Source organism: Myxocyprinus asiaticus, chromosome 16 (genome assembly GCF_019703515.2).
Source record: "Myxocyprinus asiaticus isolate MX2 ecotype Aquarium Trade chromosome 16, UBuf_Myxa_2, whole genome shotgun sequence".
NCBI classification, from domain to species: domain Eukaryota; kingdom Metazoa; phylum Chordata; class Actinopteri; order Cypriniformes; family Catostomidae; genus Myxocyprinus; species Myxocyprinus asiaticus.
The window spans coordinates 4300619-4313596 of record NC_059359.1 but is presented as its reverse complement, the minus strand read 5'-3'; the positions used below and the strand labels follow the sequence as shown (position 1 = coordinate 4313596).

At 40.5% G+C, this 12978-nt stretch overlaps 1 protein-coding gene across 2 annotated transcripts in view; it reads right to left on the bottom strand.

Annotated features, from left to right (window-relative positions):
- The window catches only part of LOC127454302 (zinc finger protein 385D-like), a 141487-nt gene extending 137120 nt beyond the window's left edge, over positions 1-4367 (bottom strand). Inside the window, exons 1-2 of one of the 2 annotated variants that reach the window (XM_051721407.1) lie at positions 1817-4367; positions 1515-1712 (exon numbers count right to left, since the gene is read on the bottom strand). The gene's annotated coding sequence lies outside the window, so the exon portion shown is untranslated. The remainder of the gene's footprint in view (positions 1-1514; positions 1713-1816) is intronic. The other variant, XM_051721406.1, reaches the window with a different exon arrangement.
- Between the last annotated feature and the right edge of the window lie 8611 nt (positions 4368-12978).

Below are 12978 nucleotides of genomic sequence, written 5' to 3'. Positions count from 1 at the left end.
AAGTCTCCAAATAAGATGCACAAACATTTAAGTTTATTGAATAGAGTCCAGTATAGAATTAGTTAGATTTTTTTTTTATTATTAATTAATTAATTTATTTATTTTTATTGGGTGTGTTTACACCCAAGAAGTTTGGCTACATGTGTGATCAACATACATATTTTGTTCTCAAGAAAGAATTTCTGATATATTTTAACCATGTAGCTTTACAAGTGCTTTTCATAATATCTAAATTTACATTGAATGTGTGTTATTTTTTATTTTGTGCATGTGTAATGTATATAACTTCCAGCATGACTTATAACCACTTAAAAATATCTTATGGATGTTTATAAGACATTGCTTTTTTTTTTTTTTTTTTTTGCTTTACTTAAAGCATACCTAATATACAGTATATATTACAAATATATATAATACATTACAACTTCTGCAGATAAAATTGAATGTTGCTTGTGTTATAATGCATTTTACTCTAATGTATAACTATGAATAGGTAATTATTATAATGTATTATAATTGTGGGTGCAATTATTTATGAGAAGTTATAACATATTATAAGGTGTATTATGAGACATTACTAATGCATTATAGTGCCTTTGCAATGCATTATAAATATGGGCTTCATAGAAAGTATTACCAAAATTTTTATAGTCCATATGACTCAATATTTCTATGGCCTTCTGAAGCCATATGATAGATTTGCACATCGAACAGACTGAAATTTAATTCACTGAAAATATGTAACTTTCAAATCAAACATCAATGATGTTCAGTCACAAGACTGCAAAAACCAATGGCATTTGGTGTAAAACAGCATCAACATGGCATTCTAGTTGTCTGTGTAATTTCTGTAGTTCATTTCAGAGCTTCGGCAAAGGGGAACATTATCAGTAAATAAACAAAGCAATTATATGGTTTCAAAACACTTGGAATATAGCGCACAAGTCATAAGAACTATGTTTCTGACTCTTTTATGGTGCTTTTTTTTATCATTTTGAAGCTTGACAGAGCCAGTCTTCATTTACTTTTATAATATATATATATATATATATATATATATATATATATATATATATATATATATGTAAGTGCAACCGGGAGGTGTTCCACTTTAGAAAGGCATACAGGTTTGGAATAAATGATGAGAATATTAATTTTGGGGGGACGATTTACTCTAAGTTTAGTTAGTTACTCCGCAACACTCTGCAGAACACCATTTTTTCTCTTTTCGTATCACTTCATTTATTTTCTTGCTCATAATACTGTATCTGCCTCCTTGGCACAATTTTTGCCCATGCAACATTTCGCAGGTCAGTCATCAACTACAGATGAATGGAGGAACCTTTTGACTTGACACAAGCTGTATTTAAAACATGCGCTCACAGAACACCCATAATGGGAAGCTCTCGACTATTTATCACGCAAACTTGTCAATGCAGCAAGGACTCTCGTGAAACGTACCAACCTATAAACAAAGTGAGTGTGTGTGTGCATTTATAAAGGCATGAACATACCAAGTGAATATGCAAAGAAGAGGGCACTGGTGTGTGCCGTGAGGGTGTTAGGGAGGGAAATATCCATCACAGAAGATAAAGGTGTGTTCAAGCATATGGGATCCATCTGTGACCGAAGGCCAACCAACATCATCGCTTACACCCACCAGCATGGAAGTGTCAAAGTGAGCCCACCACATCACTGGTCACAAGGGCACACTAGAGGAGATAAGGAGAGCAATAGAGGAAGTAATATAACATAGCCAAAAAAAAGTCTGGTCCACACTGCAGCTTGGTCTGGTCAAGAAAGGCCAGTGGAGTACCTGTATTAACTGAGCTTCAGATGTGTGTTCTTCTAATCTGTGTCCCTGCATGTTGATATCAGACACACTGAAGAAGACCTGTGAAGTTAAGTTGTGTCTCAGGCCCCGTTTACACCTAGTATTAAGATGCGTTTTGGCAGTGGCAAATTCTCAGGGCCAGCAAAACCTTCTCCGCTGGCCTAACATGCCTAATAAATAAATATTTTCTCATTGACCTTTTTGCCTATGTATCAATTGCTTTCCACTCCTAAATCATCTATAAATGAATACATTTACATTTATTCATTTGGCAGACACATTTATCTTGGTGGGTGGTCTTATGATATGTCCCAGTCAAGGCCTTCTAGTTGGCCTTCACGCTTTAAGTGATGTACGTAATTCGAAAACCACGAGCACACTGTCATCACTGCTGCTATCACCTGTAGGATCTGGCTAACCAGGCAGAAGGAAATTAAGAATTAACAATTACATTTCTGCGCAAGATGACTTGAATCCTGGGGCTACGCTGATATTTCCTTCCAAGTTATTAAAACTAGGACACAGAGAAGCCCCAAAATTCTTTAACGTCATAAATTAAAGACTCTGCTCTGCTGGTGCCAAGGAGTCTGATCTGACCTACATCTGGCCAATAAAACTGTCAATGAACAAAGGAGACTTGTCTAGGATAGCACATACCAGAAAACCATCATGTTAATAATCATTCACATGACTTAAAGGCCATCTTCTGAAGATACCCCCATGGTTGCCATGGAAATCTAAGACACTCCTTCTGTCTTTCGATATAAACTATTTGCTACACTTAAATTAGACTAATTAGGGAACATGAGACATTTCCTGTGGAACGCCTGACCTTCCACGATCTCCAGAAATCCAAAAGAAGCTCCGTTGTTCCATTCATTCAGTCAGAACAACACTGTAACACATCAATGGAAAGGAGGAGGCGAGAACCGGCTTGAAAATCTAAATAATATTTAATGATTAACTAAAACAAATGCGCAAACACCTGTCCGTAACTCTCTCTCTCTCACACATTGCCGTCTCCGGTCAGCCTTATCCCTCTCAGTCTTAATCAGCCTTATTAGTGGCCAGGTGAGCGGAATCACGACCCGGCCCCACCCTCCACCCTGCTACATTCCTCCCTCATTCTCTCAGGCCGGAGAGCCCCCGGCATGACGTACATCCCCCCTCCTCTTTCCCTGGGGGGGGGGACGTGCCTTCTGCCCCGTCTGCTGGCAGGTCATCCCCGCCTTCCTGGATGAGGGAGGGAACAAGGGGAGGGAAACAATAACAAAAAAACACAGTACATACACACCGTAACGGTGCCGGTACCAACTTAAGATAATATAAATAATATTTAAAAAGAGAGGGAAAGGCCAACGCGGAGCAGCAACAGGAGAGAGAGAGGAGTGATTTTACTCACCGGTTCTCTGATACACCATAGCTTGGTCCTCGGCCGCTCCTCCACCCTCTCGTGGACAACAGCCGCACCTCCACAGGTGGATTGGAGGCAGTCCTCCGGCCCCTGGCGTACGGAAAGCCCCGCCGCGTTTTTGGTGGACGAAAGGGGTCTCCAACGCCCCTGGTAGCGGTTCTCCCGCTCCAGGCGGTCGGTTAGGAGCCCCTCCTCCCTCGCGGTCGGCGGCCATTCCTCCACTCTCAGGCGGCCGGGCTCCTCCGTCCCCCGGCGGATGGCCGCGGCTGCTCCGTTGGGGTGAATGGTAGAGGCAAAGACTCTACTACAGCGCATCCCTCCTCCTTCCCGGGTTTCGGCACCAGTGTAACACATCAATGGAAAGGAGGAGGCGAGAACCGGTTTGACAATATAAATAATATTTAATGATTAACTAAAACAAAAGCACAAACACACAGGTGTCGGACAGCTGTCCGTAACTCTCTCTCTCTCACATTGCCGTCTCCGGTCGGCCTTATCCCTCTCGGGCTTAATCAGCCTTATTAGGGGCCGGGTGTGTGGAATCACGACCCGGCCCCGCCTTCCACCCTGCTACAAACACAAACACTTAATTATATACTAAATGACTATTCTCATTGTTCAAGACAGAGAGATTGAACAGACACACACTGGATCTGAACCGCTGAACTCTTTTTAGCAGGACACAAAACAAATGCTCTGCTCATAACTGAAAATGTACAAATGAACTTTTCAAGTGTATACACATATCAGGACATCTCATCTTAATCCAGGAACTTTGACAATCACAAAACTTACTGTAATTTTATCCTGCACATAATCAGCCAAAGTGCCTAGAACTCTCATTCAAGGTTTAACTTGGTAGTAACCCTGACAATTATGTTTTTCATAATGTGTAATGTATTATTCTTGTTTAAAACCAACAAACTAATTAGTAGGAAGTTTTTTTATGCATTATAACTGTAATTTAATAAGAAAGTACAAGTGTTTGGTATGTAATTGATTCACACACAATGGGCCATAAATTAATTATCTTGAGGGAAGGACAGAAATTATCATTTGACCCAGCAAAAGACACTTCTGATTGGCTCAAAACACCTTAGGGGTGTGGCCAACCTCAACTCAACAAAACCTCTCCTCCTAGGACGAACTCCTTGTACTCTTTCTCCACGCCCTTGCCTCTTCCTCCTCTTCGCTTCGGCGCTCCTCTGCCCAAGTTCCGCACAGGAAAGCTTCTCTTCTCTGTGCTACGACTCACACAGTCATTTGCCATTTTTTTGTCACCTGGTCTTCCTTTAAGTCGCTTGCAGGGAACACAGTTTCCGCAGAAACACATTCTGGCGTGCGTCCGGCATCAAGATTGGTTCACGGCGGTAGACCTGAAGGACGCGTACTTTCACGTCTCGGTTCTGCCTCAACAGAGACTCTTCCTACGGTTTGCTTTCGATGGCCAGGTGTATCAGTACAAGTTCCTCCCCTTCGGCCTATCCCTGTCCCCTTGTGTCTTCACAAAAGTCGCAGAGGCAGCTCTTGCCCCGTTAAGGGAAGTAGGCATCCGCATACTCAACTACCTCAACGACTGGCTGATTCTAGCACACTCTCGAGAGTTGCTGTGCACCCACAGGGATTTGGTGCTCAGGCACCTCAGCCGTCTAGGGCTTCGGGTCAACTGGGAAAAGAGCAAGCTCTCCCCGGTTCAGAGCATCTCTTTTCTCAGCATGGAGTTAGACTCGGTCTCAATGATACTGCGCCTCACAAGCGAGCATGTGCAGTTGGTGCTGAACTGCCTGAAGTCATTCAGGTGGAGGACAGTGGTTCCACTGAAACACTTTCAGAGGCTCCTGGGGCATATGGCTTCCTCAGCGGCAGTCACGCCGCTCGGGTTGATGCATATGAGACTGTTTCAGCACTGGCTCCAGACTCGAGTCCCAAGATGGGCATGGCACTGCAGCACACATCGCGTAGCTATCATGCCGCTCTGCCGCCACTTATTCAGCCCTTGGCCAGACCTTGCATTTCTATGGGCAGGAGTTCCCCTACAGCAAGTGTCCAGACATGTTGTGGTCACCACAGATGCCTCCAAACTGGGCTGCGACTGGGTTGGCACATCAACTGCCTAGAGTTGCTGGCTGTACTACTCGCCCTGCGGAGGCTATTGCCTTTGATCCAGGGCAAGCATGTGTTGGTCCGGTCCGACAACACAGCGACAGTAGCATATATAAATCGCCAAGGCGGCACACGCTCTTGTCGCATATTGCAACTCACCCGCCATCTCCTCCTCTGGAGTCAGCAGCGGCTGAAGTCGCTGCGGGCCATTCATATCCCGGGCAGCCTCAACGCCACAACAGATGTGCTGTCGCGTCAGGCAATGCTCAGCGGAGAGTGGAGACTCCAACCCCAGGTGGTCCAGCTGATTTGGAGTCGATCCGGCAAAGCACAGGTAGACCTGTTCGCTTCCTGGGAATCCTCCCACTGCCCACTCTGGTATTCCCTGATGGGAGCCCCCCTCGGGACAGATGCGCTGGCACACAGCTGACCCCGGGGGCTGTGCAAATACGCATCCTGAGACCCCGACCGGGCTATGTGCCCAAGGTTCCCATGACCCCCTTCAGGGATCAGGTGGTGAACCTGCAAACACTGCCTCGAGAGGAGGTAGACCCAGCCCTGTCGTTGCTGTGTCCGGTGCATGCTTTGCACACCTAGTTGGATCACACGCAGAGCTTTAGACGCTCTGAACAGCTCTTTGTCTGCTTGGGTGGACAGCGGAAAGGGAACGCCGTCTCCAAACAGAGGCTTGCCCACTGGATTGTGGACGCCATTGCATTGGCCTACCAGACCCAGGCCGTGCCCGCCCCTTCGAGCACACTCTACAAGGAGTGTGGCATCCTCGTGGGCACTGGCCAATGGCACCTCTCTAGCAGACATCTGCAGAGCAGCGGGCTGGGCAACACCCAATACTTTCGCGAGATTTCACAATCTCCGGGTTGAGCCGGTTTCATCCCGTGTTCTTTCAGGTACGAACAGGTAGAGTTCAGTAATACGGAACAGCTGGCTGGGTGTATCGCTTGCGTATAGCGCCTTTCCCCTCCCCTGAGGCGAAAACGTACGCTTTTACCCCCAGTTGAGTTCACGAAGTCGTGGACCCTGGATGTCCTTTCTCCCTATCCCTACGGTTCGCGAACTCGGCGGAGGAGTTCGCAGCCAGCCCCACTATGGGGTCTAATATGCCCTGTACTGGAATAGGTGCTCCACAGGTGCCGATTACTCTGGTAAACCCTGTGATGTATATTCCGCGGTACGATCTCCCTGTCGGTGGACCCGCGTCTCTCTTGGGCAGAGCTCTCTCTGTCCCCGGTCGCTGTGTTTGTAGAGTCCCCCCCCCCCCCCAGATTTTCGTGGCGGGACCTATCACAGCGCCTCTTCCATGTGTGGCTGCTGAGCCCATGTGTCGTATTGCCACATGTTGACCTCCCCTTTTGGGCATGATGTGGTCTCCGCAAGGTCTTTTCCCCCTGAATGAATAGGAAAGGAAAAGAACACCTTCGTGTAAAAAACTAATAACAAAAATATAAAGAAAAATATGTATAAAAAAAACCCTTGTAAAAATAACTTTAAACTCTTAATTTTGATTGGATGTGCCACAATCGAATCTGTTGTTAAATGTCAGTTGTGCAGTCACAGGTATGCGTATATCTGCTATTTAACAACGGATTTGATTGTGGCTCATCCAATTAGAATTTAGAGTTGGAACTATCCTTTATAAAATCAGTTTTATCAGTTTATATTTCATTTTATCAGTTGAATTCTATATTAATAAACAAACTGCGATGATGCTTAATAACAATGAACATCTAAAATCCGCTTTACCTTTCATTTCTTAATAACAATTTTTCCTCATCTTGACTTGTTTGGGACACGCACACTTTGTATATTTACATAACTCCATGTTTCTTCACATGTAAATAACGCAAAGCAGTCTTGGCCACTGATAGCCACCCAAATATATTTACAATGATAAACAATGTAGAAAATCTCTTGACACTTCTACCATTGCAATGGTATATACCGTCATACCGCACAGCCCAAACCACAGCTCATTAAAAAACACCCAGATACTTATACAGGATTCACAGGATGTACCTGGCCCAAGAGAACGGTACAGAGGTGCAAGGAGAAGAGAGAACAGTGGCGAGTTAGCGTTCATTACACGCTTCACTACCTCCAACACAGTCCCATCTCAAAGCTCCAGCCATCAGTCACGCTGACACTGACACTGTCCTCACTGCAGTCCTGTAGACACGGACCATCACTCTCACAAAGCTCTGTCCCCTGCGGGTTCACAAACACACACACATTACTTGATACACACCAGATGAGACATATCTAATCAAAGCATCAACACACGCTTTGTTTTTTTTTGTTTTTAGAACAGCACAACAAGAAAGGAAAGGCAAACAAAACAAATACCTTACACGGACAGAAGTAAATGGACACCCCTTTGTAATTAACCAGTTCAGATGTTTGAGCTACACCTTTGTCTAGCAGGTGCATAGCGTCCTGAAAAACTGCTTAAACGAGCCTGAGCTGGATTTAGCTGGTTTAAGCTGGTCTTCATCTGGTCTCCCAGTAGGGTTGCCACCTTGGTCCTGTAAAATTCCTGGACACCTGATCAATGACGAAAAAACGTATCGCTGGCCATCATACAGGAAATAAAATATATTATTTTTTGATTGTTTAGGCTACCTCTTGATTGATATGGAAATTACTGCATGTATAGCATATAATTCAATCAAACAATAACATCAATACTCTCGCCTATTTTTAAGATGCCCATTTCAATTTCATAGCAAAATTCCATCAAAATGATCTGTGTAATTTTTAATAAAATTAAATCTTAAAAATCTTTTGATCTGAAGGCGTATGTTTAAATGTTTGAAATTAGTTTTGTAGACAAAAATATAATTGTGCCACCATATTCATTTATTTCATTATAAAACTAAAATTTAAGTTTTTGAAATTGATGACTTGGACCAAATAATAAAGAAAAGCAGCCAATAAGCGCCCAGCGTAGATGGGAACTCCTTCAATACTGTTTAAAAAGCATCCCAGGGTGATACCTCAAGAAGTTGGTTGAGAAAATGTCAAGAGTACATGTCTGCAAATTCTAGGCAAAGAAAATATTTTAAGAATTACTAATTTAATTTAGTTAAAGATCACAAAATTCAATTTGATGGAGAAATGTTATGAAATTGAAATGCGTAAATCTGAAAAATCTCAATCTCAATCATCCGAAAAAAACAGTTCACTAAATCAATTAGACATTCTTATGATTAATTAAAAGAGTGCATTTGATTTTCCACCTTGCATAGTGTGCTTATAAACAAGGGTTCATATGTTTGAATGCGTTGGGAAAATACTGAAATTTCGGGACATTTCGCGTCCTGGAATGGAATCACATTTTTCCAGGACAGACAGACAAAAACCAGGACGATCCTGGAAAATCCTGGACAGGTGGTGACCCTATCTCCCAGCTTAACCAGCTAAAAAGTGCCTAAAACCACTACAAACAAGCTGATACCAGCAAACCAAAGTGAACGCAGACGGTTCTAACTACACAAGCTCAATTTTGTGCATAGTTGTGTTCCAAAATGTGTCAGTTCATAATTCATTACACAACGCAATTCATAACGCAACGTAAGTTGTCATTGCATTCTCAACGTTGTCACAAGGGGCGCTATACCGGATATTAGTGTAAACTGTTGGCTTTTACAATGTGCTTTCTCTTTCAAGTCAGCTACTGTCATAGTAGAGCAACAATTTGAAGATAAAATTGCTGAGCAAGTTAGTAAAAGTCAAAATATTTATTAGGGCTGTCAATCAATCAGTCAAACTTTTTTAACGCATTATTTTGCATATAATTAATCGCACTAAATTAACGCATTAAATCAACAGCCTTTATATTTATAGCAATTTACCTGAATAATAACACATCCAGTTTAATAGCACAGACTGTTGAAGATAACTCTATTGCCCCCTTGAGTATTGAGGTTTGTGCATGCATGTTAAGCATATTAAACCAGACCATGCATTAGTAATGCGTTGGCCAAGCGCTCACATTTGGGTACATGCGCATACTTGTGGAAAGTACAGCATATTTCTGGCCTTAGGGTGCGAATGTGTTGTTCAGGTGTCACATATACTTTTGACCATGTCGTAATTCTCCTTGTGAGCCAGCTGGACCTTCGGGCGACATTTTGTCAATAGCTAATATACTGATTTCTGTAATCAATAACAGGCCGTTGTCTGACTTCATCTCACAAGTCAATTTCTAAACTATTGACCGTTCAACTTGGCATTTCATTCAATGCATTCGCTGTCTGACCGAATTAAATTATGCCGCAGATTTAAGTGAAAGAGCCTGATAAATGGCTGCCCGACTCAATGGAAGACCTTTGGCATAATCACACCCCACTTTTGGATGAGATCCTGCGCAGATAGCATTGCCACTAAGCTCATCATCCTTAATTATGGCTCTGCTATCAATATGCAATTACCTCCACTGTCTTTGGTGCTACTAGGCAGGAGGGGGTGAGAAGCCACTTCATCTCTGAAACTTTGGCTTTCCAAACGGTGGCATTTGCCATAAGAGTTTCATTCAAACAGGGCTTACCGATAGCATATAGAGAATTTGACGTCCATAGTTTGGCAAGGAGATCCTAATTGCATTATCATCTTTTCCCAGGTGTGAATAGGGCAGCTGCACTCTTGAACAAAAGCACTTAACCTGAATTGCTTTGGTAAACACCAGTCTGTGTAAATGGATCAGGAGGAAAATGCAGCCTCAGGGTTGCCCAGATGAAAATGCTATTGCACAGAGGTTGCTCTTTCATAGATCAGGAGACTTAATGGAGCTCCTATTTGTGTTTTACTGAAGTAGTAAAAATAAAGTAGACACAAATGAGATTTTTTATTGTTGACACACTATATGAGTATAGAGTTATAAAACTGATACTGACCTGCAAAGGGAAAATGCAGTAATCAAAATTGAGTTAGGACCGAAACTATAGTCTCTTAGATGATGGTCTGTCCTGTGACAGACAGGTTTGGCTCAGTTATGCTCAGATTCAGAGAAAACATAGTGAGATTATTTTATAATCCACATTTAGCTGGACAGTCAAACAACTTTAAAGCAATTTTTCTCAGTTTCAGTGTTGGTGTAGTTACTACATTTGGCTTTGTAGGGCAGAATACCTCAAATAATTTGCTCTTGTGAGGATTTGATGTGAAATCTCAGACTTTTGATTGAAGACTGTTGGCAAATCTGAGCACAATTTGAGACATTGTTTGATCTCTTGTTGATCTATACGCTAGTGTACTCTTAAACAGGGTTGGGGAGTAACGGAATACATGTAACAGGATTACGTATTTAAAATATTAAATATTAGTAACTGTATTCCACTACAGTTACAATTTAAATTATTGGTATTTAGAATACAGTTACATTCAAAAAGTATTTTGATTACTGAAGAGATTACTTTGCATTTTATTGTCTTTTGTTTCATTTAATATTTCGTTTATTCAGTTGGAAAACATTTATCCATATAAATGATGCGATCCGAGGAGCATTTGAACAGCGGTGAAACACTTTCTTAAGATGTGTTACATTCATACGAGCACACAGAGAAGTATGTTTGAAGTAAGTTTGGAGCACAAGAAATAGAAATAATCCTTGTGTAAATTGTCAGCTTTACGCTAAGCTAAAATTCTATTTCTAGCCATTTTACATGCACGTTACCAGGCATGATCATATTTTTTATCAAGAAAATTCATGTTAGATCATAATTTCTTTTTTTCTAGTAAGACCTTTGATGTAAGGGCAAAAATCGTATTCTTCATAATAATTTTTGTATTGTTTTCCTGTAAAAATATTTAAAAATCCATAAAACAAGATCAGTTGACTTTTACTTGTTTTAGAAGCTACACTGCATACAATATTTAGGCCTTTTTCAGAGAATGTATTTTTAAGTATATTTTGTCTTACTGTACAGGCAGATTTATTATTTACTTGTAATTAACTTGTTTATAGTCAAAACAAGTGGAAAAAAAAAATTAAAAAATAAAATAAAAAATCTGCCAGTGCTGAAGTAATCCAAAGTGTTTAGATGATGTTACTGACTTTAAATTATCTATTGGAATGCATTACAAATTACATTTTATAGCATGTAATCTGTAATCTGTAGTGCAATACATTTTAAAAGTAACCATCCCAACCCTGCTCTTAAATATACTTTGTCAACTTACAAAAAAATAAAATAAAAAATAAAAAATAAAAAATAATAGTTATGCTACTATTTTCTATCTGTGGGTGTTTGAGCGCACATTTAAGTCTTTCTCTTCCATATTTTTATTTTATTTATTTATTTACATTTTTGTCATTAAATATCTGTTTTTCCCTGGAAATACAACACATTACAGAAGTAAAATGTGTTGCAAATAAAGTTTCACGTTGATTTTAATCTAATTGCAGTCTAGGAGAAACAACTGAAATATTAAAGAGATCTCATTTGTGATTTTCCTTTCCTACAGGTGGGAGCTATCCGGAACAGTGTCAGCCAAGTCAAAATACTGTTTATAATTTAAGAGCTGATTTTATAGGTGAAAAAGCGGGAATGGGACATTAGTCATTTACTGAAAGCGTAAAAGGAAAATATTCCAGAGATGGAAGAAGTGAGCACAGATGTTCATACCTTCCCAAAAAGAGATCAGGAATAAGACACTTATTTTATCAAGACTATTTGTCTTCTCGGCATGTCTTTTTATATGGATCCAACCATCCCCAATTAAGATGGATTATTTTCTATGAGTCTGGCAAATCAAGTCAAGCCAAAATAATTATGACAATTTGGGATAGAGCATCATATTCCTTATGCTTATGATTAACGTGCATTCTTCCACAATTTCCTCCATGAATAATTTTGACACTATCGGTCAAAAGTTTTGAAACACTCATTCTTTATTATAATTTTTTTTGTTCTCATATTTTAGAATAATAGTAAAGTCATCAGAACTATGGAATAACATAAATGGAACTATGGGAATTATGTTGTGACTAAACAAAATCCAAAATGAATCAAAACTGTGTTATATTTGAGCATCTTCAAAGTAGTCATCCTTTGCCTAGAATTTGCAGACATGTACTCTTGACATTTTCTCAACCAACTTCTTGAGGTATCACCCTGGGATGCTTTTTAAACAGTATTGAAGGAGTTCCCATCTATGTTGGGCACTTATTGGCTGCTTTTCTTGATTATTTGGTCCAAGTCATCAATTTCAAAAACTTAAATTTTAGTTTTATAATGAAATAAATGAATATGGTGGCACAATTATATTTTTGTCTACAAAACTAATTTCAAACATTTAAGCATACGCTTTCAGATCAAAAGATTTTTAAGATCATGAGAAACATTTCAGTCAAGTGTTTCAAAACTTTTGACTAGTAGTGTATATATATATATATGTGTGTTTACAGGCCTAAATTATAATATCACTCCATATAAGACCTCAGGTTTCTTCATATGATGTCATCAAAGAACTTTTGTAACTTCTACTGTATATGATATCACAGGAGAAACGTTTTATGTTCCATTTGATGCCATAAGAGAACCTTGGCCTTTGAGGCCTGCCTTTGTAATAAATGTATGTTGATTGCTTTGGATAAAACTGTCTGCTTAAT